General features: G+C 45.1%; 1 pseudogene; it reads right to left on the bottom strand.

Annotated features, from left to right (window-relative positions):
• Positions 1-455: 455 nt before the first annotated feature.
• The window catches only part of LOC142280475 (germinal-center associated nuclear protein-like), an 89318-nt pseudogene continuing 64118 nt past the window's right edge, over positions 456-25655 (bottom strand).

Below are 25655 nucleotides of genomic sequence, written 5' to 3'. Positions count from 1 at the left end.
AGCCAATGATCAGTGCTATAGCTGCACTGATCATGGCTGGATTTCAATGTTTCAGCCATTTTCCATGGCTTAAACATTACAGTGGCTGTGATTGGCTGAGCAGCGTAAGTCAGCCAATCACAGTCTCTGTAGGTCCGGGAAGGAGGCACCACCCCTACTGAGGTCAGGCAGAGGTCCCCTCCTTCCTGAATCAGCGGTTTGTGTGAACCAATCACAGTCACCGGGGCCGCGATTTCGCCATGACGGATATATCAGTCATGGGTCTTTAAGTACCAGGGCACCATGACGGATGTATCCGTCAAAGGTCGTGAAGGGGTTAACAACCAAAACACAGGCCTATGTGATGTGCTATTATAAATGCTCTAAAGCCTCATACACAAAATGTCAGTTCCATAGAAAAAAAAAAAAAAAAAGTTGAAACAATGGATCTAGTTTTCAGATACTGTAATCTCAAAAATTGTACAGACTTAAAATTTATTGTATTTCACAATTTAAAAAAATAAAGATACCACATTAAGCGCATAAATTCATGAAATGCTGAAAACTATACATTTTGTATTGCCTTTTATATGTACAAACTGCTAGATAAATAATATGGCATACATATTCAATTCCCAAATCTAACAGTTCTGCAAATCGAAAAATATTCATGGTTATAGAAGAAAAAAAATATTTATTTTTATCGGATCTTGTATTATACTCAAAGAAGGAAATGAACGTCTTATAAACCTCTAATAAAGTAATACTACTCCAAATTGATTACAGCAGCTTATTACAACAGAAGTGAATCATTTTCTCAGGCTTCTAGATAGTAATCTGCAAAGTCCAGCACCACTGGCTGTAAATGGGGTCTTATTTCATTGGGTAGCTGCTCTCTTCTTCAATTTTGCCGATATCGAGCAGGGTGCAAACGTGTAAGTTAAAAGCTCTGTCCTCTTGTTGATTCCTTCTCAAATTCACAAATAACTCATTTATTCTGTCTTTCACAGATGGCTGTAGCGAGGAGGAGCGCACAATATGTTCTGGCTTGGTTGGAGAATACTTAGCGCCTCGTGTGGATGACTTCTGCAAGGCTGGAACGATAACTGAATTTTCTAAAGAATCCGACAGAGAAGGGATGGGTAGGTATAAAGGCAGGGAAAGAGATGCGTCTAGAGGTTCTTCCACAAGGAGCTGCTGCAGTTTTTCACTGAATCTGTAATTATAAATTTACACAAATAATTAAAATGATAATTAGGGTAAGGACACGTGGCGATTAAAACGGACCGAGTGGAATGCAATAAAAAAACATGTTACTCTATGGGGCCATTGCCATCTGCGATTATTTTCTCAGCCCTAATCGGACCGAGGAAACAGTCGCAGCATCCAATCCATATTCACTCGCACCCATATAAGTCTATGGGTGTGAGTGAAACATCGCACTGCACACAGATGACACCGGAGTGCAGTGCGATATATGCATCAGCTGGTAATCGAGGAGATGGAGAGACTAATCTCCCTCTTTCCTTCGCAGCTGTGATCCGATCAAAGAATCAGATCACAGTGGCATGACACTCGGCTTGCAGCACAGCAGGAGCTAGCTATTGCATCCGATGCACTCTCATCGGATGCCATACACTTGTGTGGCCTTAGCCTTATTCTACAACTATTTAGATAGTATAGTAAAAGAAAGCTGCTGACTGTTGTGTCGCTAGAATGAAGTGGCCATGGCACAAAAAAGCACCATGCTGCGTTATCTGACAGATTTCTCCGAAGGTCTTACTTGGTGTTGAGGATACAGCCATTAATGTGCCAACAAATGTCAGCATTTTGATTAGAGTTTAGGTCATCCTAAATTTCTTCTTAGAGATAATATTGATGTTCCCTATTTTTATATATGGTCTAGTTTTATAATTAATCGTGTGATCCATGCAGACTTGGTGATTCCTCTCCACTACACTCCCAAGGGTGAGCTGGCTCTCAACTTTGTTTGGTTAGTCTTAGAATTACTCCAATTGAGGGTTACGTCATGTGGATGTATTGTTCTCATTTTCCGTGTCCCTATATAACAATGTGATGAATAGAAGCTTTTGCTGTATTTTATATTTATTTTTAATACTTATTAAAAAAAAAAATAATTTTAAATATTTATTGACTCTGTCACTTTGTAATCTTCAGCCTTCATATTGGCTGATGGGTGTGATATTTGTTCAGCTTTGAAGTGCGGTCTTTATGACCTTCGAGCACATTATATTATACCGGTGACATGTTTTTCCAAAAGGGATTTTTTTGTGTGTGTATAAAAATTCAGAGGTGGTGTATAATCTAAGTGTAATAAATCACCTTCTATCCTCCTCTTTCTCAACTAAGATTGAGCGGTTTAGCAGGGACGGAAGAGACTTCAGATCAGAAATCTCGGGATTTCTAAAGACCATCTCCGTATCGTTTTCACTGCATACAAAGACTTTGTGTGGGGTTTGAGACGTCTGTAAGGAAGGCTTCCTTTTACAGGGAGAGCTGCAATGTAAGAAAACACAATGGAATAATGAAGTGTCAAACATTTCTGCCAGTATCATCAGGCTATTATACATAATGAAAAAAAAAATATAAAAAAAATCCATTACATGTTAGACTTTACTAGTACGTTCTGATGTGTGGAGAGACGGGCGCTTTCCCATGTGTCCGGATACGTAAAGTCTCTTAAGTCCTCCTCAAAGAAATAGACATAAAAATCCTCTTGGAAAACTGTAAAGAGATAAATAGTAATGGTCTACTTACTAAAGATGAGAAAATTACAAGGCCACAATAAAATTATATACACATTTGGAGTTAACAGCTCCTCAACATCTACATTTTGTAGCCAGCAGGTGTTAAAATTTAGAAGATTGATAAAATGCCTTTATTTTACGTTTCCACTTTGCAATTCATGGTCATACTGCCTCCTACTGACAGATCCAACAAGATTATTGAGAGCACAATTACATCCTGCTATACAGTATATGGACTGCAAAAATGTAATAGGACATTGATGACTTACCAACCCTTGTAACCAGTCATATCAAATATATTAGCTAAAGGGGGTTTTCCAAGAATGTAATAAAATGGTCCCCTGTCACATAATTCAAACAGCAGCCCATCATAGTCATATGTCAGGATGGGTTGTAGTTCGATGAAACACTGCTTCTGAGATCTGCATCTCAACTGACAGAAAATCAGTATCGTCTATACATATCGGGCTTAGAAAGCCTGTTACGGCGACAGAAATACATCATCTTGGGTGAATGAGCAGCCTCAGTGCTCTGGGCACAGCCAGCAGAAGAGATTTATTTCTTCTCCTGTCACAGCTCTTCTCTGGCAGCTAACAGAGGTTATGTGTGCTTACAATACAGCTTCTCTGTCAGTTGAGACACAGGCATCGGGAGCTGTGTTTCTTCAGACTGCTTCCCGTCCTGACACAAGACTCGGACAGGCTGCCATTTGTAATAAAACTGCCCTAATCATGTAATTCTTGCTTGGAGAACCTTGTTGATTAGCTATTCAAAGCTCAGTAACCACATTATCATTTTATTGAATGATTCCCAATGCATTACAGAAAAATGTGCAATCTCTGGAAACACCTATACACACTTCTATTTTCGAGCAGATCCGTTACCAGATTTCACAATTCAGACTGCATACATTATTAAGTAGAGCTCTTACGCCTAATGAGGCTGCTATACAATCATTAAAAATCCATCTCAGAGTTAATTGTATAATCCTAAAATTAAAATAAGAAAGTGTCCAGCTAAAAAATGAGAGAGTTCGAGTCCAAGTGTATTTTTTTTTTTAAACATCTTTTTTTATTTATATTTTTAAACATAACATAAAGGGAAGCAATAACTTGTTCAAAGAATTAAACTGTGTACATGAGATTGATATGCTCAACCTTCGTAGTTACAGCCAGGGGTGGGATTCAGCCGGTTCTGTCCAGTTCGGGCAAACCGGTTGTTAAAAGAGCAGCCGATTCCCCGAATCGGCAAGAAACGGCTCCTGCGATCCGGTTCCCTGTATTCACTTGTGTTAGTGTCTCTAAGACACTAGCACAAATGAACCGACGTACCTCCGCGCCACACTTCCGGGTTCAGTGAAGCCTGTCTGCTCCCTGACCTGGCGTGCAACGACATGCTGACACTGCAGAGTGGGGATGTAGCTCCTCCTATTGCCGTCTGTCAGCGTGCAGAGTACCACGGAGGACGGAAGACAGAGGAGAGGCTGCCGGTGCTTGGAGCAGGTAAGCGCTCAGTGAGCCGAAGATGCAGGGAGAGTGGCCGCATAAAGATGGAATCTATATGGGGAGAGGAGCCGCATAAAGATGGGATCTGGAGGGGAAAGGAGCCATATGGGACAGGATCTGCAGGGGAAAAGGAGCACATGGGATGAAATCTGCTGGGTAAAGAGGCCATAATGGGATGGGATCTGCAGGGGAAAGAGGCCATAATGGGATGGGATCTGCAGGGAAAAAAGGCCATAATGGGATGGGATCTGCAGGGGAAAGAGGCCACATGGGATGGGATCTTCCGGGGAAAGAGGCCATAATGGGATGGGATCTGCGGGAAAAGAGGCCACATGGGATGGAATCTTCATGGGAAAAAGGCCATAATGGGATGGGATCTGCAGGGGAAAGAGGCCATAATGGGATGGGAACTGCATGGGAAAGAGGCCATAACGGGATGGGAACTGCATGGGAAAGAGGCTATAATGGGATGGGACCTGCAAGGGAAAAAGGTCATGATGGGATGGGATCTGCAGGGGAAAGAGACCACATGGGATGGGATCTGCAGGGGAAAGAGACCACATGGGTTCAGATATGTAAGGGGAAAGGAGCCACATGGGGTGGGATCTGCACTGGAAAAGCAGCCACATGGGATGGGATCTGTATGGGGAAGGTAGTCTGTTCCAATTTTAGCAGGGCTCCTTTAGTAATAATTTTTAAAAATTGTAAAAAAAAGTTTAATAAAATATGACTGACAGTGACTGGAACAACTGGTGCTGGACAGGAGAGTGACGGTATAGGAGGGGAAGAAGGGGAAAGAGATTATACTTTAAATTACTTGTATTTTTTGGTTGAGGAACGTGTGTGAAGATGGGTGTGGCTAACAAAATGGGTGTGGTAACAGAATGGGTGTGATTTTCAAATGGGCGGGGTCATAGAGAACCTGTTAAAAATTTGAATCCCACCCCTGGTTACAGCCTTTTTAATTTAAGCTATTTAAAAAAAAAAAAAAAAAAAAAAGAGTATTAACACAAGAGAAAAAAAAAAGGGAAAGACATGTACACAAAGAAACAATGATCAATGAGTGAGAATGTGAATCCTTCCACAATTATGCCTCTGTGATGGTATCAGCCATAGATTCCATATAATGCACATTAAGTAATTGTTGATGTCCCTAATGCCCCAATGTTCCCCCCAGGTCTTCCAGACAGAACCATTCCGTATGGCGAAAAGGACTGACTATTTTCAGAATTTCCTGAGGACTATAGTGGAACCCTATAAACTGTTTCCACAGTGGAAAAAACTTTCCCTGCTGATTTTTCTTTGCTCCTTTCAGCTTCTATCAATTCTAGTCCTAATAATTGTTTCATTTAAGATATTATTGATCCCATTGATGGAATATTTGGTTTAAGCCACTCGCTATCCAAGTGTATTTTAAGAGTTATTGTCTTATCTCCTTAGACAAATATTATTGTATGGTGCTTGTAAAAAAAAGCTCTTTTGCAATTTACTATTAAAATCTCAAGGATAGCGACAAATTTTCACACTTTTTCTCTGTTTACACCTTGTCCTAGGAGACCAACCAGCAATGCTACCTAGCTTGTAAACTGGCAATGAATCTGGCCTGGATTAGGAAGTAATGGCACTCCAACAATCCTGGACAGCTTCAAAAAGATTTTGTGTACTCATCGTAAAATGTCTCTCTGAGCCTTCATTGGGGGGGACACAGGAAAACTATGGGTATATGCTACTGCCACTAGGATGCTAACACTACAAAAAGGTGGGCTCCTCCTCGGTAGGATACACCCACCAACTGGCACAAAGCTATTCAGTTAGTGGTCAAGGAGTAGGAGAAGCAAAAGACTTAACACCAGCTGTCAATAACACAAACTTGAAAGAAAGGGAGAGTACTGTGTCACCCGGAGATGGCTCCCAGAAAGATTTTACAGCGAGTACCCAAAATCTTCTATTCTCTATCGTTTCATTAGGGAACACAGGGAGACCAATGGACATACCAAAGCAGTACTAAGGGTAGGAAGAAGGTAAGGAAAGAAAGGCACATGAATACCGATGAACTTAGGGACAGCAGTTGAACAACTGCCGCTTGCAACACCCTTCTACCTAAACTGGCATAAAATGAGGCATAGGTATGAACCTAGTAAAACTTGGTGACTGTATGTACAAAAAAACAGGTAGCTGCCTTGCAAATGTGCAATGCATTGGACTGATGCCGAACTGCCCAGGAGGCCCCCACTGCCAAAGTGGAATGAGCCAACACCACAGAGGGAAGAGTCCTGTTCTTGGTCTGATACACCTCCGAAATTGGGAAGCAAATCCAAAGGACAATGTTAGCCTTGGAGGCCAGTAGTCTATTCTGGGAGCCTTCAGGAATAGTAAATAAGAAATCCATGCATGTAAAGTGAGTGGCCCTAGAAAGGCATATGCGATTGGCTCTATCCAACTTGTTTAGCGATTGCTCCAGAGGACCCAAAGGAGAGGGACAAAATGAAGGAAAATATTTTCCTTAAGGTGGAAGGCTGAAACCACCTTAGGAAGAAAGGAAGACACTAGCTGTAAGACTACCTTATTTTGATGAAGAATGAGGAAGGGGGAGCAGCACGAAAGGGCTGCCATCTCAGAAACTTGTCTAAAAGACGTAACGGCTACTAGGAAAGTAATCTTCCAAGATGGAAAGGACAAGGAGACCTGCCAGAGAGGTTCAAAGAGAGGACATAAGAGAGCATCCAAAACCAGACTCGGGTCCCATGGCATCGCTGGAGACTCGTAGAAAGAAACCAATTGAACCATGCCCTGAACAAAAGTCCAAATTTGAGGACAAGAGTCCTGACTTTTTTGCAACAAAATGGACAGAGCAGAGCTTTAACCCTTGCTGGAACTGAGGGCAAGACGAGACTCCAGACCTGACTGTAAGAAGGCAAGAAAGACATGGCAGCAATGTGATTACATTCACACCAACGAAAGAAACAATGAGCTGTAAACAAAAATGTTAAAAAAGAAAACAATAGCTGAAAAATGTAATTAACAGAGAATTGCAAAATGACTTGTTTACAAGCACAATCCCAACAATATTCATCTATGAAGATGGTAATAATGGTTTAAGCTCTGCCCCCAAAACCTGCCTGACAGCTGTAGCTTGTACTTAGCACTGGGACATCTCAGCAGTGGCAGGGAGGAAGTACACTGAGCAGCTGTCAGGTGGGTGGGCAGAGAATCATTTTAAACCTTCGAAAAGGATTCAGCAATAATCATGATGTCAATCAGTTAAAGTATACTGGTCTCATCAGTTCTTAGAGATCTACCTAATAACGCATGTAGTTTGCATTGTGAAATCTGTTGACAGATCGGCTTTAACCACTTCGCGACGTCGGCTGTACAGCAAAGTTGGAAGTGGGTGACATCAACTCCATACTCCACAGGTAATGTCAGTGTATTACAGTCAGGACCTGCCGCTAACAATCGCTCTGCCTGCGATTGCTAAACTGTTAAATCCCACTGTCAAACTGTGTCAGTGGGATTTAAAACACGTTGGCATGAGAACCCGCCAATTTAAACACCACAATCGTGGGTCAACGAGTTGCTATTGCAGCAGCTGGTCTGCTGAAGACTTCCGTGTGCTTGTAATAGCAGAGCTCTGTTGAAACCCTGGCTGTGGAAGGACATTTTCTTGAAGTTCATCACATCAACTGCCGGCAGATCAATGGAGTCTGCAGCACGCTGACAGATCAATGCCGTCCGCCGCGATACCCCTGAGCCCACAGTATCACTGACCCTCCTGACCTTTGACACTCCCTCCAAGCTAGTAGCATCACCGACCCTCTATCCACTGACTCTCCTGAGCCACGACACCCCCTCCTCCAAGTCTGCAGCATTGCCGACTCTCTGTCCACTGAGCCTCCAGAGCCGCGACACCCCCTCCTCTGAGCTCTCAACATCGCCGACCCTCCGTCAACTGACCCTCCTGAGCCGCGACATCCCCTCCTCTGAGCCCGCAGCAACGCAGACCATGCCTCCTGTGACCCTCCTGAGCTGCTCCTCCACCGCCACTCCCCCCTGGCGACCTATTATAAGACACACTAGGATTTTAAAATTTACATTTTTTTTTTCTTATTTTCCTCCTCTAAGTTTGGTGTGTGTCTTATAATCCAGTGCGTCTTATAAAACGAAAAGTATGGTAATTAAAGATCTTTAAGATTATTAAATATTTTGTATAATGCAAAGTATTACTTTTATGTAGAACATGGCGAGATTACCTTTAGATTCGGATATTAAGGGTGGGTCCCAGGCTCTCAGTTTGTGGTTGATGCAGAGAGAAATTAGCTCATCCCATGGAACATCTTGCACAGATGCGTCGCCGGTAATGCATTCCTTTGCAAACCAGTGTTTCTTTAGGTTTCCAAGGAGAAACTGAACTTCAGAGATCAACACCGGAAGTCCAGTTGGTAAGCGAGTGATCTGTGACACGTAGTCCATAATCATGGAGCAAACTGGAACCCAAGGAGCTGTCAGTATGATATTATTGTCATTTTTCATGGATAAAATTAAATTGCACAAATTATACAAGCAAAAACAAGCTACAAATGTTATATTAAATCAGACCTATATGTCAACCCTTTTCTGCTTTAAACCCCAGTCACCCCATTTCTATCTTTTTGCTAACTATGTATACACTTGCTCACCTCCTTGTGGCGGCTTGTCAATTTGTGGAAGCTGAAAAGAAAGTACAGCCTTCTTTAGCCAGGCAAGATGGTTGGGACTGTTCCAATCTGTAGGCGGCATTAAAGAGCTGCCGCTAGAAGATGTGAACTCTGTTACAGGCCAGGACAGATCGGTGAGTTTCTCTGAAGAAACTGTCTCTGCTAGAAATGCAATGGCACCATTGTACAAGTCAATGATGGCAGCAGGATCTTGTGAAGGGAGTCCACATTTCTTCCTTTCCATCTGATCAAGATAAAAGGTATTGCTGAATGCACTGCAAACACCGTCGTCTATGTATTGTCGGAAAGGGAGGCTGCGGAGTTCCAAGGGGCATGGGCAACAAGACAGCAAAAACTGTACAGCAGAGGAGACCTGAGAAAAGGAAAAAGTTAAACAAAGTATTGTGACATCTACCAAGGCATGAGCGTTGAAGCCAATGATTTGGAGAAGGTGGAGACAGACTTGCCGTAGGGCCTTGCTGCAAAGATAGCCCGATGGCATTGTTCGATTCAGTTGCAATATGTCTGATATGCTATAGATGAAATTTGTTGAAACACTTTAATACTAATCTTACCATGTTTGTTCCTTTCATGTCATTTACACCATCAGGTATGGAGAAAACTTTATAATCTGATATTAGTCCGCATGACACCAAGTCTGAAATATGAAGTTCTGAAATAAAAGAAAGATTTTACTGTAATAAAAGAGAAAAACAAAAGTTCTAGAAATTTCTGTTTATTTGTGTGTGTACATTGCTAATAACACTATTTGAGGCCACTATATGACTTGCACTTTTTACCAGTGTTTGCTTTATGTGCAGTTTCTCTCTATATTTCAGTTGCCTCTTAGCTAGTGAGGAGAGACGAGCTGCCATGCTGTGTTGCATACACAGTACATAGAGGCATGATAGGTTCCTGCTTTCCTTTTTCTCTGTAGCATGCAGACAAAGTATCATCAGCATGGAAGAGTGTGTAATCCTAGCTCTGGGTGCAGTAAACACTTAGAAGATTATTAGATCAGTTTTTCAGACTGTATGAGGAGTCCAGGAGGTGCGGAGGAGCACTGTCTCAAAAACGGAGAGAGAAGCATAATTTTCTGCAAAGGTATATTAAGAAAAAACAAATATTTGCATGACCCTAGTCCAATGATCCTATTAGTGGTCCGTTGTCCTTGCACCAAATAACTTGAAAATGGAATAAAAAATGCATAAGAATTGGAAGTGAATGCCGATCTCTCTACAGTGGAACCTCGCTTAACGAGTAACCCACTTAACGAGAATTTCGCTTAACAAGCAAAGCTTTCTGTAAATTTGTAACCCGCTTTACGAGAAAGCTTTGCTGTGCGAGCAAAATCCTCACCTCAGACACTTCTGGTTCCGTACATCCACCGCGCTCTAACCCGCACGCAGTCCACACAAACACACACATGTACGCACAAACACACACATGTACGCACAAACACACACACACAGTATTAGGCTCACCTTACCTTCCATTCCACCGCCGGCCTCATGGTTCTTGTAGTTCCCGGGTACATAGCGACGTGCTCGCGGCGAACTACAAGTACCATGAGGCCGGCGGTGGAACGGAAGGTAAGGTGAGCATATAATATGTGTACCTTCCGTTTCATCGCCGGCCTCCTGGGTCCTGTAGTGCGCCGCTCCGCTCCACTCCAGGCATCTGCATCCGTAGTGACGAAGCAGGAACTTCCTGGTTCCTGTCACCGCTACTCAAAGGCAGCGCGCTGGCCAATCAGAGGCAAGCGGCTCTGCCTTTGACGTCAGCGCTCTGGTAGGAAGTTCCTCCCTCGTCGTTATGGTAACCCAATACACGGCCGGCACCGGAGAACAGCAAGTCCCAGGAGACCGGCGATGGAACAGAAGGTAAGGTGAGCATATAATATGTGCGTTTGCGTGCGTGCTTGTGAGTTTGTGTGTGTTTGTGCATGTGTGGAATGACAGAATAGGGGACAGGATGGGACATTTAACTAGTTGTGGAACGAATCCTCTGCATTGCAATGATTTCCTATGGGAAATCTTGCTCTGCTGAATGAGTAACTTGGTTAACAAGCACAGTCCCAGAACGGATTGTTCTCGTTAAGCAAGGTTCCACTGTATATTGATTCATTGTTGAGTCCATCCTTGGATTCGAGCATGATGGACGGAACAGAGAAGTGTGCCCGCCTGTTTTTCCTATTACATTTGCACCAAATAACTGATCTTACAACGACCTGCAACAACCCTGGTGCCTCTTCTGATTAGTATGTTGCCCCAAGGTCATGTGTGCGGCAGTATAATGATGTTGCATAGGCCTGAAAATGAAAAAGGGTGACGGGGATGTTGCAGGAAAAAGGAGACTGTAATGGTCTGGTTTAAAGGCCTCAAATTATACATGTGGCCACTATAGCAGGATCCTGCAAATCTGTTTGCTCAACACTAACTGCAAAGTTTCTTAAATCCACCTGCAATAGAGAGAGAAGCAAAATTTGTTGAAAGTGACTATTCAAACTGCAGACTCACCTCTCTCTAGAACGGTCTCTGGATCTGTGTAAGTTGAAGGAACCAGGACAGCAAGAGTCGGGGGTGGTTTAAAAGGTTTAGCTTGAAGTAGCTGCTTCAGCTGCAGTAGTGCTGCGATCCAATACACATCTGTATCTGACTGCACAGGTAACAGGAGGAAAATACCACTCGTTCCCAGAAACTGCTTTTGTAGTTCAGCTTGCTCCAAATCATAATCAGTCAGAGGGCCATGTACCACCTTCACAAGAAAAATAGATCAAAAGATGCACAGATTAAAAAAAAGAAAGCCAAGAAAAAATATTTGGGAAACTATGGTAAAGATATTACAGTCAAAAAAAGAATGAAAAAAAAGGAGAAAGAAAGGAAGGAAGAGGATGAGATTATGAATACATTCCTAAATACTGTACATTTAATTAGCAAATCACACATTTGTTGTCTATGGAGCATCTATCGTGCATTAAAAATAACTTAGCTGGTTATACTGACAGAAACCTGTTCTACAAGATCAATAGGACAGATGCCTGTCAGGATATGGAGTAAGAAGCTCTGTCTTGCTTCATGTGCAAGAAGATGCACTCACAGTGGATATTTGATACGAGGAGTGCTGAAGTAAGATGCTGATCACACTGCTGTACACCCCAAATACTGGAGATGTTAAGAGTGCTGAGGTAAGAAGAGGCTGCTCACACTGCTGTCCACCATGTCTATCTGATCTCATATTGGAGATATCGGGAGTGCTGAGGAAAAAGAGGCTGCTCACACTACTGTCCACCAGGTCTATCTGATCTAATACTGGTGGTACCAAAGGTACGGAGGTAAGAAGAGGCTGCTCATACTGCCGTCCACCCTGTCTATCTGATCTAATATTGGAGATATCGGGAGTGCTGAGGAAAAATAAACTATGCTGTTATGATTCAGGGACCGAGGAGGATCAAAAATGCGGAATCCCAAATGGTAATAGAGTGGCTGGAACCTTAACGGATTGCAGACCTAATCCTGACACAACTAAAAGTAGCCGTGGGACGAGCCTACGATGACCTAGTCGTTTCGACACAGCGGGAGAACTAAATATTCTCACAGATAGAGATATAAGAAAGCTAATCTGCCTCAGAGCAGTCCCCAAAGATAGATAGATAGCCCCCCACACGTAAAGGCTACGGTGATATAGAAAAACACAATACAAAGCTAGAAAGGACAGATTCAGCAAAGATGAGGCCCAAACTATCTTTATAGGAAAGGATAGGAAGGAGCAACTGTCTGCAACCGTAAAAAACCCTAATATATACCAGCACTTCTGATATGGAAAAATCCTGAGGTCATACAATCTCTCCCCCACTGTATCAGCACTCTGATGATACTGGGATCCAAAAACAGTAATACAGATGAGGGACTGAATTAATGCCAAGCATGACAAACACAATACCTTGCAGAATCATGGCGCTAAGTATACAGACACTTCTTGGTGGAATGGGATCATTCCCTGCTGGAACTCAACACAGACAAAATAGGAATCAAGCGTTAGTATCAAAGCAGAAAAAAACAACAAGAAAATGGAAATCTGACCCTGATTGCCAGTCTTTCACAGGTGTGTGGCTTTCATTCCACAAATCAACTGCTCCGCCAGCACGGACCACAAGAGGGAGCCCCAAACTGGAAAATGTATTTACAAACACTATGCACACTTCTGACAACCAGGTCTTTCTGATCGAATAGTGGTGGTACCAGGGCTACACAGGTTAAAAAAATAAAAAAAAAAAAAGGCTGCTCACACCGCTGTCCAACATGTCTATCTGATCTAATACTGGTGGTACCAAGGGTACGGAGGTAAAAAAAGGCTACTCACACTGCTCTCCACACTGTCTGTACTGATATTGGAGATATCAGGAGTGCTGAGGAAAAAGAGACTGATCACACTGCTGTCTACCAGGTCTATCTGCTCTATTATTGTTGGTACCATGGGTGCTGAAGTAAGAAGATGCTGCTCACACTACTGTCCAACATGTATATCTGATATAATACTGGTGGTAGCAGAAGCACTGAGATAAGAAGAAGCTGCTCACACTGCTGTCCACCAGGTTTATCCGATCGAATACTGGTGATACTAAGGATACTGAGGTAAGAAGAGGCTTCTCACACTGCTGTACACCATCTTTCCCTCCTATCTCCAGTATTCGGTAAGAATATCCAAGGTAAGCACCTCCTCCTACATATGAAGAGATGGGCAGAGCTTCCTACTGCACATGCTCAGACACCAGTACTATTACGATTTTAGCACTGGTTTTACTGACTATAACATTATGGCAGATATTTTAATGTACTGTAGTGATTGCCTCAACGACAGACAACAAAAGTGAGAATTGCTATATATGAGTGTTTAAGAATAGCTACATAGATAAAAAGAACCTGCAGACAAAAAAGCGCAATAGGGTCTTACCCTGACAGACAGGGGGTGATAAAGCAGATGATCCTACTCACCAAAGATGGTTGTGAAAGGCACAACTCCTGTAACAGCATAAATCCGGATCAAAGGCAGCAGTACACCAGGTGGCTGATAACAGAGAGAAATTGTGGAATGGGGCTTTGTAAACCACGCCAAAGATCACTGATGAAATCTTGGATTAATGTAAACTTTTTATTCTTGCACAGGTTTACGCGTTTCAGGAGACTCTGCTCCCACAATTTCTCTCTGTTATAAGAATAGCTACATAACATTTTTTATTTTTTTAATTCATAGAGAACCTTTGTAAGTAATAATTCCATTTATTGTCCTAATTTTTTTTTCTTTCAGTTTTCTTGACACAAGTTTAAATATATAGCTGATATCCATCTGACGGCCTCACCTTTACACAAACATTCACTCGAACTGGGCGTCCTCCTTGAGACTCGGAGGAGCTGTACTGGGCAAGTGTCTGAACTTGCTGCTTGGGTTCATCCTCCGGCCTGACACCAGCCCAACTGAACTTGGCCTTTAACCACTTAGAAAGAGAACTGCAAAACAGAGCATAAACTGTGTTAAAGGGTGTTCTGTCACTTGTGTTCTACATCAAACAACAGCCATTTACTTACTTTGTGGGATCATCATCATCATTAATTTCAGGGAGGGCAAGAACTACTTTCCAAAAGATGCATTGCTTCCATGAGGGAAGGTGCTTGACAATCAGAGATGGAAGGTCCAGGGGTGTCCACGCAGCATCACTGTATGGCAAGAACATTTAAAAATGTAAAAAACTGATAAATTCCCTTTAAATAAATTCTGTCACCAGGTTTTTGCTACCTCATCTGAAAGCAGCATAAGGTAGGAAAAGACACCCAGAATCCAGCGATGTATCACTTAGTTTACTGGGTTCAATGGCAAGTAAAAAAAGTAAATAGTAGTAGTACATGGAAATAATAAAAGCATACTTGGTTAACATTATTTGATCAAAAAGCATAAAAGCCATCCCACTGAGACAAAGTGTACCCAGTGTACTCTGAGTTTTGTCTGTGAAATGGCTAGTGTAAACATGCTAGTCTATATGTCGACTCATTTTTGGGGGAGGGTTTATTTTGGGTGCAGCAGTAGTGATACAATCAGAATTTTTAGACATAGCATGTAGCAGTTGGACCAGGAGACCTAGTCAAGGCAGTGATAATCTCCTGTTGATAAAACACTTTTTTTCCTTGCTTTTTACAATAATTTATTTTTCAATTAGTTCACACACCATGGTTACCATAAGGTCTTAACCCCTTAATGCTTGATAATGTACTATTACATCATGGAGCATGTCATGGTGTTTGGAAAGGGCTCATGAGCGGAGCTCACTTCACACAATGCAGATTACGGCTATATTCCAGAGCTGGCATCTGTCTTTAACTACAGTAATCAGCATTAATGCAGATCACTGCCATTAACCTCTTAAAATGCCCAGCCATTTGTTTGGGGTGCTCATCAGTTCCCCTTTGAGGTCTAAAGGTCTGTTTAGATGGAACGGTTATGAAAAATGACCACGGCACTTGTTTGTGGTGCCCAAGTAGGATCCAATTCCTTGGTATATACTATATATCAAGGGTATATGGTTCACTTTGTAAGGATTTCAAATATAAAATCACAGCTTTTCTTCAGCAATCTGAGTGCCAAGTCTCTCTTTCATACCATGTTTACATGGAACAACTGTTGGCACTAAACAACCACTATTTAGTAACCATTTACCAATGGGCGGCGCGTAATAGCCTATTCACATAGGTAAACCGCGGTTAACAATGAGCATTAAACAAATTGGTAATAGATCGAATTGCTTCATTTTTTTACGGGAACTTTTTTCTAACTAAAAAGAACTGGGTTAATCAATCAATCTAGGGCTAAGTTCACACTTCCGTTGTTTTCAATCCGTCAGGTCCGTCAGCAACGGATCAGTTGTTTTTTAGATGTCAACTGATGCAACTGATGTGTTTTTCACAGGATTCCTTTCACAGGAATCCTGTGAAAAAACGGATCCGTTGCGTCAGTTACATCCGCTGTGCGTCCGTTTTTTGATGGATCAGTCATGATCCGTTTGTGTTTGGGACAGCCCAGTGGGCGTGCCAAACATGCTGGGCATGCTCAGTAGAGCATGACGGAACCCAGCGCTGGATTCCGTCGTAAGACGGATTACGACGGAATCCAGCACCATAGACATACATTGCAAATGTGACGGATGGCGACGGATTCCTGCGTGGTGCGTAGTTTTCGACGGCCCGAAAAACGTTACATTCTGCGTTGCTCCCTGCCCGGCGGTCAGTCAAAAAACGACGGACCGCGACGCAGCGGACGCAACGCAGGGTCATCAGTCGCAATCCGCCACTAATGCAAGTCTATGGGACACAACGGAATCCGCTAAACGGATTCCGTTGTTTACCATAGCGGCGGATTTCAACTGATACATTTTAGCGGAAATGTGAACTTAGCCTAATGTGCATGGGGACATTATAGATTTTTTTAATTTTATTTTAAACTAAGCGTCTGCCTTTTAATGGCAGCAGATATTCCTAAGGCCCTCATCAGTCTCCCACAATGACAAGAGGAGCGCTACCTAGAAGCATCAGCAGTGTCTGACTGCAGGCCTCAGCAGCGGCCCTTTTCCCAGTCTACAGGTTTATTTCTAAAGCCTCCGTCACATTTAACGACTTACCAGCGATCCCGAAAACAATGCGACCTGATAAGGATCGCTGGTAAGAGCGCTGGGAGGTCGCAGGTGAGATGTCACACAGTCAGATCTTACCAACGATGCATTAACGATCAGCGATCTGTTGCTGCGTCACAGAAACGGTGAGGAACAACGATCTCATTAGCGATCTCGTTGTGTGTGACGGGGCCTTAAGGGATCAGATAATCTGTCACATCTGTCTTTTCTCAAGACTAATTTTATCAGTTATTTCACAGTGAGTGATCAACGCTGGAGGCAGGGGTAACAATGAGAAGGATCTGATAAGTGGACAAAAAAAAAAAAAAAGTATTTTTTCTGTTAATCAGATGCCTTACAAAGATTATCACATGGTGTACAATTCTGCTAATTCATACTACAGCTACTCAGTCAACTTAATATACAAACCATAGTAGCTCTTGGAAATAGTGCTGAACCTTCATCTGATGAAATAGCTGTTCCCTGACTTGCTGACACCTGGAGAAGAGGGGACAAAGTCAGTAATTAGATCAAGATATACTGATCATCTATGAGCTATCTGTATATACTGTGGTTAAAGAGAATCTGTCACCAGGTTTTTGCTCTCGCATCTGAGAGCAGCATAACGTAGAGACAGAGACCCTGATTCCAGCGATGTGTCACTTACTGAGCTGTTTGCTATCATTATGATATAATCAATGTTTTCTCTGCTGCAGATCTAGCAGTTATACAGACCTCATGGATGTGCTGGACTACCTGAAGCATGCCAAGTAGACCTCTAATGATAAAATCACTGTTTAATCAGCAGTAGATTATCAAAACTGCACTAAACAGCTCAGTAAGTGACATCGCTGGAATCAGGATCTCTGTCTCTACATTATGCTGCTCTCAGATTAGGTGGCAAAAAAGAGAATTTTGTTTACTTACCGTAAATTCTTTTTCTTATAGTTCCGTCTTGGGAGACCCAGACCTTGGGTGTATAGCTTCTGCCTCCGGAGGACACACAAAGTACTACACCTAAAAGGTGTATCTCCTCCCTCTGAGCCTATACACCCCCTGGTGAACCAGTCACAACCAGTTTAGTGCAAAAGCTGAAGGAGAATAGCCACCCACAAGTAGAACAGAGCAAGAGCCGGAACAACCGGAGACTCTGTTCACGACAACAGCCGGTGAAAACACACGGAACAAGGAAATTGCCAACAGGCAACAGGGAGGGTGCTGGGTCTCCCAAGACGGAACTATAAGAAAAAGAATTTACGTTAAGTAAACAAAATTCTCTTTTTCTTTAACGTTCCTTTGGGAGACCCAAACCATGGGACGTTCCAAAGCAGTCCCTGGGTGGGAAATAAACAAAAAAACTAAGAAGTAGGCAGAAACCTAACTTCACAAATGGGCGACAGCCGCCTGAAGGATGCGTCTGCCCAAGCTCGCATCTGCCGAAGCATGAGCATGCACTTGGTAGTGCTTCGAGAAGGTATGCAGGCTAGCCCAAGTGGCAGCCTGACAGACTTGCTGAGCCGTAGCCTGGTGCCGAAAAGCCCAAGAGGCACCGACAGCCCTGGTAGAGTGCGCTTTGAACCCCGGCGGGGGAGTAGCCTGCGAACTTTGGTAGGCGTCCGAAATGGTCGACCTAATCAAACGGGCTAAGGTCGGCTTAGAAGCAGGGAGGCCCTTGCGCCGGACAGAAGGAAGGTAAGGTAATGTCCTGGTTAAGGTGGAAGGGAGAAACCACCTTAGGAAGAAAGTCCGGAGTCGGACGGAGAACCACCTTGTCTTGATGAAAGACTAAAAAGGGTGATTCCGAGGAGAGCGCAGCCAAATCAGAAACTCTCCTGAGAGAAGTTATAGCAACCAGAAAGGCCACTTTCTGTGAGAGACGATACAAAGAAACCTCCCTAAGGGGCTCAAAGGGGGGTTTCTGCAAGACCGTGAGAATCAAGTTAAGGTCCCAGGGGTCCAAGGGCCGCCGGTAAGGCGGGATGATGTGAGACGCGCCCTGCATGAAGGTGCGGACCTGAGCCAGCCGAGCGAGGCGCCGCTGAAACAGGATTGACAGGGCCGAAACCTGTCCCTTGAGAGAGTTGAGGGACAGACCTAGCTGCAGACCGGACTGTAGAAAAAACAGAAGGGTCGGCAAGGAGAATGGCCAAGGAGAATGGCCGGTAGAGCGACACCAGGACAGGAAAATTTTCCAAGTCCTGTGATAGACCTTAGCGGACGAAGACTTACGGGCCCGAGTCAGTGGAGATGACTTCAGGGGGAATACCAGAAGCCGTCAAAATCCAGGACTCAAAAGCCACGCCGTCAATTTGAGGACCGCAGAATTCGGGCGGAAGAACGGACCTTGCGAGAGTAGGTCTGGACGGTCCGGGAGAGGACACGGCATCTCTACGGACAGTTGGGGCAGGTCCAGATACCAAGCTCGCCTGGGCCAGTCCGGTGCAATGAGGATGACTCGACGACCCTCCATTCTGATCTTGCGCAGGACTCTGGGCAAGAGAGCTAGAGGGGGAAACACGTAGGACAGACGAAACTGGGACAAGTCCTGAACCAGAGCGTCCGCGGCGAAGGCCTGAGGATCGTGGGAGCGAGCCACGTAGACAGGAACTTTGTTGTTGTGACGGGATGCCATTAGGTCCACGTCCGGAGTGCCCCATTTGCGGCAGATCGACTGAAATACTGCCGGGTGCAGGGACCACTCGCCACCGTCCACGCTTTGACGGCTGAGATACTCTGCCTCCCAGTTGTCCACGCCTGGGATGTGGACTGCAGATATGGTGGACCTGGAGTCCTCCGCCCATTGAAGAATGCGTTGTACCTCCATCATTGCCAGGCGGCTGCGTGTCCCGCCTTGATGGTTGATGTAGGCAACCGCTGTCGCGTTGTCTGACTGGACTCGAATGTGCCTGCCCGACAGCAGATGGTGAAATGCTAGGAGAGCTAGAAGTACGGCTCTGATTTCCAGCACATTGATTGAAAGGGCTGACTTGGACGGAGTCCAAGTGCCCTGTGCTCTGTGGTGGAGACATACCGCTCCCCAGCCGGATAGACTGGCATCCGTGGTGAGAATCACCCAGGACGGGGCCAGGAAGGAGTGCCCTTGGGACAGGGAGAGGGGCCGAGGCCACCACTGAAGAGAGCTCTTGGTCCGTGGCGATAGAGCCACTGACTTGTGTAGCCACTGACTTGTGTAAGGAGGAAGGCCGCTTGTCCCAACAGCGGAGAATGTCCAGCTGCAGGGGACGCAGATGGAACTGGGCAAAGGGAACAGCCTCCATGGACGCCACCATTTGACCCAGCACCTGCATCAGACGCCTGAGGGTATAACGGCGGGACCTCAGGAGAGAGCGCACCGCCAACTGGAGTGACAGCTGTTTGACTAAGGGCAACTTCACAAGTACCAGCAGAGTCTCGAACTGCATCCCTAGGTACGTGAGACTCTGGGTCGGAGTCAGAGTGGATTTGGGAAGATTGACAAGCCACCCGAATTGGGCTAGAGTGCTGAGAGTGAGCGAGACACTCCGCTGACAGTCTGCGCTGGATGGCGCTTTGACTAGAAGGTCGTCCACGTAGGGGAGCACTGCCAACCCCTGAAGGTGCAGAACCGCAATCACGGCTGCCATGACCTTGGTGAAAACCCGAGGGGCCGTGGCTAACCCGAAGGGGAGAGCCACGAATTGGAAATGATCGTCTCCTATTGCAAAGCGTAGCCAACGCTGGTGTGAAACCGCAATGGGCACATGTAGATAGGCATCTCTGATGTCGATGGACGCCAGGAAATACCCTTGGGTCATTGAGGCAATAACTGATCGCAGGGACTCCATGCGAAAGTGCCGCACCCGAACATGCTTGTTGAGAAGCTTGAGATCCAGGATGGGCCTGAAGTTACTGTTCTTTTTGGGAACTAGGAAGAGGTTTGAGTAGAAACCTCTGAACCGTTCCCGGGCGGGAACTGGTATAACTACTCCGTTGGCCTGCAAGGCTGCCACGGCCTGTGAAAAGGCGGCGGCCCTGGAGCAGGGGGGAGTTGAGAGAAAAAATCTGTTTGGCGGGCTGGAAGAAAATTCTATCCTGTAGCCGTGGGAGATGATATCTCTCATCCACAGATCGGAGACTTGTTGAAACCAAGCGTCGCCAAAGTGGGAGAGCATGCCACCGACTAAGGACGTGGCTGGATCGGACAGAGTCACGAGGAGGCTGCCTTAGTGGCAGGACCTCCTGCGGTCTTCTGCGGACGCGCTCTGGAGCGCCAGTTGGATTTCTGGTCCTTGGCTGAGTTAGCGGACGAGGCGGAGGGCTTAGAGGACGACCAGTTGGAGGAACGAAAGGAGCGAAACCTCGACTGAATCCTACCCTGGGCAGGTTTCCTGGTCTTGGTTTGTGGCATGGAAGTACTCTTCCCGCCAGTAGCCTCTTTAATAATTTCATCCAGCTGTTCACCGAACAGCCGGGAACCAGCAAAAGGGAGCCCAGCAAGGTACTTCTTTGAAGAAGCATCTGCCTTCCACTCTCGAAGCCACAAGGTCCTGCGGATAACGAGGGAATTAGCCGAAGCCACCGCAGGGCGGTGAGAAGCCTCCAGCATGCCAGACATGGCATAAGAAGAAAAAGCTGAAGCTTGAGAAGTTAAGGCAACCATCTCGGGCATAGATTCCCTGGTGAGGGAATGCATCTCCTCCAGACTAGCAGAGATGGCTTTGAGGGCCCACACTGCTGCAAAAGTTGGAGAAAACGCGACCCCCACCGCTTCATACACAGATTTGGCCAGAAGGTCAATCTGACGGTCAGTGGCATCCTTAAGGGAAGTGCCATCAGCCACCGACACAACGGTCCGGGCTGAGAGCCTAGACACCGGAGGGTCTACCTTTGGGGAGTGAGCCCACTCCTTGACCACCTCAGGTGGAAAGGGAAAACGGTCATCAGAACCACGCTTTGGGAAGCGTTTGTCAGGATTGGCCCTGGGTTTGGTCACAGCGGCCTGAAAACTGGAGTGGTTAAAGAACACACTCTTTACTCTCTTAGGCGAGGTAAACTGGTGCTTTTCTGCCAGAGAGGGTTGCTCCTCTGATACTGGCGGATTGAGATCCAGTACAGAATTAATGGAAGCAATCAAGTCACTAAGTTCTGAGTCACCCTCAGAAAGATCAATGGGGCACATGGAGTTAGCCTCCGAGCCCCCTGTATAGGCATCCTCCTCATCCTGCGAGTCCTCAGCCCTTGAATCAGAGCCACGGGATGAGGAGGGAGAGGGAACCCTGCGGAGCCTCTTAGACGGACGGGGTCCGTGCCCTGATGATGAATCCTCTGTGAGCTCCAGTCCTAAAGGCCCCTTAGCAAGAGCAGTAGAGGCACCCTGTGAAGGGGGCTGATGCATATTCATCAAAGTCCTGAACAGAAGTCCCATGGACTCAGCAAATTACTGGGAGATAGACCTAGAAAAGGACTCTACCCAGGCCGGGGGTTCAGCCACATGTGCAGGAGCAGCCTGAGAGACCACTGGGGCCAAGACCCCAGGCCGTGGCACCTCCAAGTTAGAGCAGACCTCACAATGTGGATAGGTGCTCGCTTCAGGCAGCGGAAGCTTACATGCAGCACATACAGTATAAAGCTTTGGAGCCTTGCTCCTTGTGTGAGACATGCTGCCTGAGTGGGGGGAAACAGCTTCTATAAAGGGAATGAATCCCAGGGAGAATATAGCAGAGGTCCACAACCGGAGACCGGCTGTGGCTTACCAGACCGCTGGAAGCGGTGTTGTGTGCCCTCCAGATCCCGAAGCCCGGACCCCCAATGCACAGCACCTCAGCAGGGATGCAGAGTGCAGGACGGGCCAGAACAGAGTGAAACCTGCCCAAGAAAATGGCCGCCGGAGCGAAGAGAGGGGGCGGAACCTTGGGCGTCCCTGTAGGAAGGGCGGAATCTGGAGGGCCATAGAGGCCTGCAGGGGGGGAGTCGCACACAAGCAGTGAGGAGGGTCCCTCCCCTGTGCAGGACGGCCACCGGGAGGGGCCATGCCTGTCCCTCAGCATGAGTGACATGTGAGGGCAGGTAACAGAAACTAGGCCTCCGGCGAAGCCGGGGCCTAAATTTAAGCAGCGAGGCCGACTCGCAGGCACCATCGACGCGGTTCTCGAGCGAAAAGCCAGAGGACCGGCCGGAAATGCTAAAAAACACACAGTAAACACACTCTCCCCCCACAATAAATGACAGGGACCCCCAACATATGAACGTCTCAAGATACTTAGCTGCTGAGACGCAGGGCCAGGTCCCTGGGGGTGAGTGCTCTGGTCCAGCAGGGTCCTCAAGGGGCTGTGGCCGGAGACCGGTCTCCTGCCAGGCATGGAGACCGTGCTGGCTCCCACTTCAATCCAGAGCCCAGGAGGGATGGTGAAGGAGCATGGCATGTAAGGCTCCAGCCTTGGAAATCAACCTTACAACACCACCGACAAAGTGGGGTGAGAAGGGACATGCCGGGAGTCCAGACGAGGACCCGCATTTCTTCAATCTTCTTCCAAAAGAAGGAAAAAAAGGAAAAAATCATATGAGAACGCATGTGTTGATACACAAAGCGAAAAACTGGTTGTGACTGGTTCACCAGGGGGTGTATAGGCTCAGAGGGAGGAGCTACACCTTTTAGGTGTAGTACTTTGTGTGTCCTCCGGAGGCAGAAGCTATACACCCAAGGTCTGGGTCTCCCAAAGGAACGTTAAAGAAAACCTGGTGACAGATTTCCCTTAAGTTAAATCTATAATAAGATGGGAGTTTTCTACTATTTCTCTAAGCAGTAATATTCTATTAGTTATGTCAACATGTTTTGTTTTTTTGTTTTTTTTGCATTAAAAGACCAATGAGCCTACCTGGTAAAGGAAACGCTTAATTTTCCAGCATGACCCAGGTTAACAATTCCTTTAGACAAATTCTGTATATCGTGGGTATCCGCACTGGGAAGCAAAGCTTTTAGTGTACCACCACGTCCTACAGAACCAGGTGCTGCTGGAAACGCACGCATTTGTCGTCTCAATTTCTTACGTGCAGCTAAAACTTCCCGCCATCTGAAAACAAAAGATAACATTAGTAATGAGATATTACAGGAAAAATATGCAAATTACGTTTGCAAATGAAAAAGACCCAACGAACCTCTGGATATATTTGCTGCAACATTGCATCTCATAAAGAGTTTCTCTAGCTATATGGAATATCTCCTCATCCACGAATTGCTTAACATGCTCGTTACAGACAATCTGAGAGCAGCGTAATATGTGGTTATTGTGGTCAAGCTGCACGGCTTTCCTGAAACAAAAAAATCATGAAATAAAGAGGGAAGAAGAAGTATTAGATTGTTCTGTTCAGCCGATAAAGGGGAATCCGCTAACTAATAATAATAATAATTTTATTCATTTATATAGCGCCATTAATTCCATAGCACTTTACATACATTGGCAACACTGTCCCCATTGGGGCTCACAATCTAGAGTCCCTATCTGTATGTCTTTAGAATGTGGGAGGAAACCGGAGTACCCGGAGGAAACCCACGCAAACACGGGGAGAACATACAAACTCCTTGCAGATGGTGCCCTTGGTGGGATTTGAACCCAGGACCCCAGCGCTGCAAGACTGCAGTGCTAGCCACTGAGCCACCGTGCCGCCCTAACTATAATGCACATGGAGCCTAATTATTTGCACTCATTTAGTCTAGGCATCTATAAATAGGGAATAATAGAGAACACATTTTGCCTTGGGGGGAAGGGGGTCACACATAGTTCTTAGGGTAAGTTCACACAGTGCGTTTTCCACTGCGTTTTTCAGGTGCGTTTTTGGCCTCAAAACTGCATGACTTTGCTTCCCCAGCAAAGTCTATGAGTTTTCATTTTTGCTGTTCGCACACAACTTTTTTTTTAAGCTGCGTTTTTGAGCTTAAAAAAAAACAAACAAAAAACGGACATGTCAATTCTTTCCTGCGTTTTTCTGCGTTTTCCCCCCATGCAATGCATTGGAAAAACGCAGGGATCAAAAATGCAGCAAAACGCAGCCAAAAACGCACCAAATCGCGGTAAAAACGCATGCGTTTTTTTGCTGCGGGTGCGTTTTTGTGCGTTTTTAGCGGCCAAAAACGCATAAAAACACAGCGTCAAAAAAACACAGCGTGTGCACATAGCCTAAAAAATGCTGCTGGCACAGAGATATCTGAAAACACTCACTGGAGCTCTTTCTTGCATATTTTCTGGATATTCTCTTGAACAACATCATTTATGAGGTTAACACATTGAGATTGGGCCTCCAGAGAAAGAAGTCGCTCTCTTTCTTGAATCCTCCTGTTGTAAAATTCAAGAAATAATAATAATAATAATAGAGGATATTGTCATAACTAACATGCTAAAATAAAGTACAAAGAATGTAAAAATGCCGCATCTTACCTTTCTTCTTCTGCCTTCCTTCGTTTTTCCTCTTTCACTCTTCCAATCTCTGCCTTTATTTCTTCTTCTGCGACATTTCTTGAAAGATTCAGTACGAGATCTGCAAGCAGCTGATCAGCAACTATAGATGACTCACTTAAAGGAACACAGGAAAATGATGAGAATTATTTATTTGAGCATGACAAATATTCAATTAATTAGAACCAACTTTGAATACATTCACTGTAATACGATCTGACGTTAAATAGGACCGAAATAGTTGCCATAAATATTTTTTTTAACCTGGTGTAAATGCCGCTGTTCTCCTTAATATGGCGATGTTTATATTTTGCAACTGCATCTGACCTCCCCAGATACATAGTCCCTTCTTCACTGTATGTAAATCAATTCTAGTTAGCCAAATGGGAGTGGTCATCTCTTCTGTATGGCAATCTTAAGATGACCATGCCCAGTTGGCTAAGCGGGCAAGCAGAGACCAAATATCAGGAACAGAAAGGCGCATGAGCAAAAATTAAACAATGCCAGACTCAGGAGAGCAACGGCATTTACAACAGGTGTAAAAAAAAAAAAAAATAAATCTAGATCTATTTATTTTTTTTTTTTACCTGGTGTAAACGCCGTTGATCTCCTGAATCTGGCAC

The sequence above is a fragment of the Anomaloglossus baeobatrachus genome, unplaced genomic scaffold (genome assembly GCF_048569485.1).
Source record: "Anomaloglossus baeobatrachus isolate aAnoBae1 unplaced genomic scaffold, aAnoBae1.hap1 Scaffold_452, whole genome shotgun sequence".
Classification (NCBI taxonomy): Eukaryota; Metazoa; Chordata; class Amphibia; order Anura; family Aromobatidae; genus Anomaloglossus; species Anomaloglossus baeobatrachus.
This window is presented reverse-complemented; position numbering and strand designations above follow the sequence as displayed.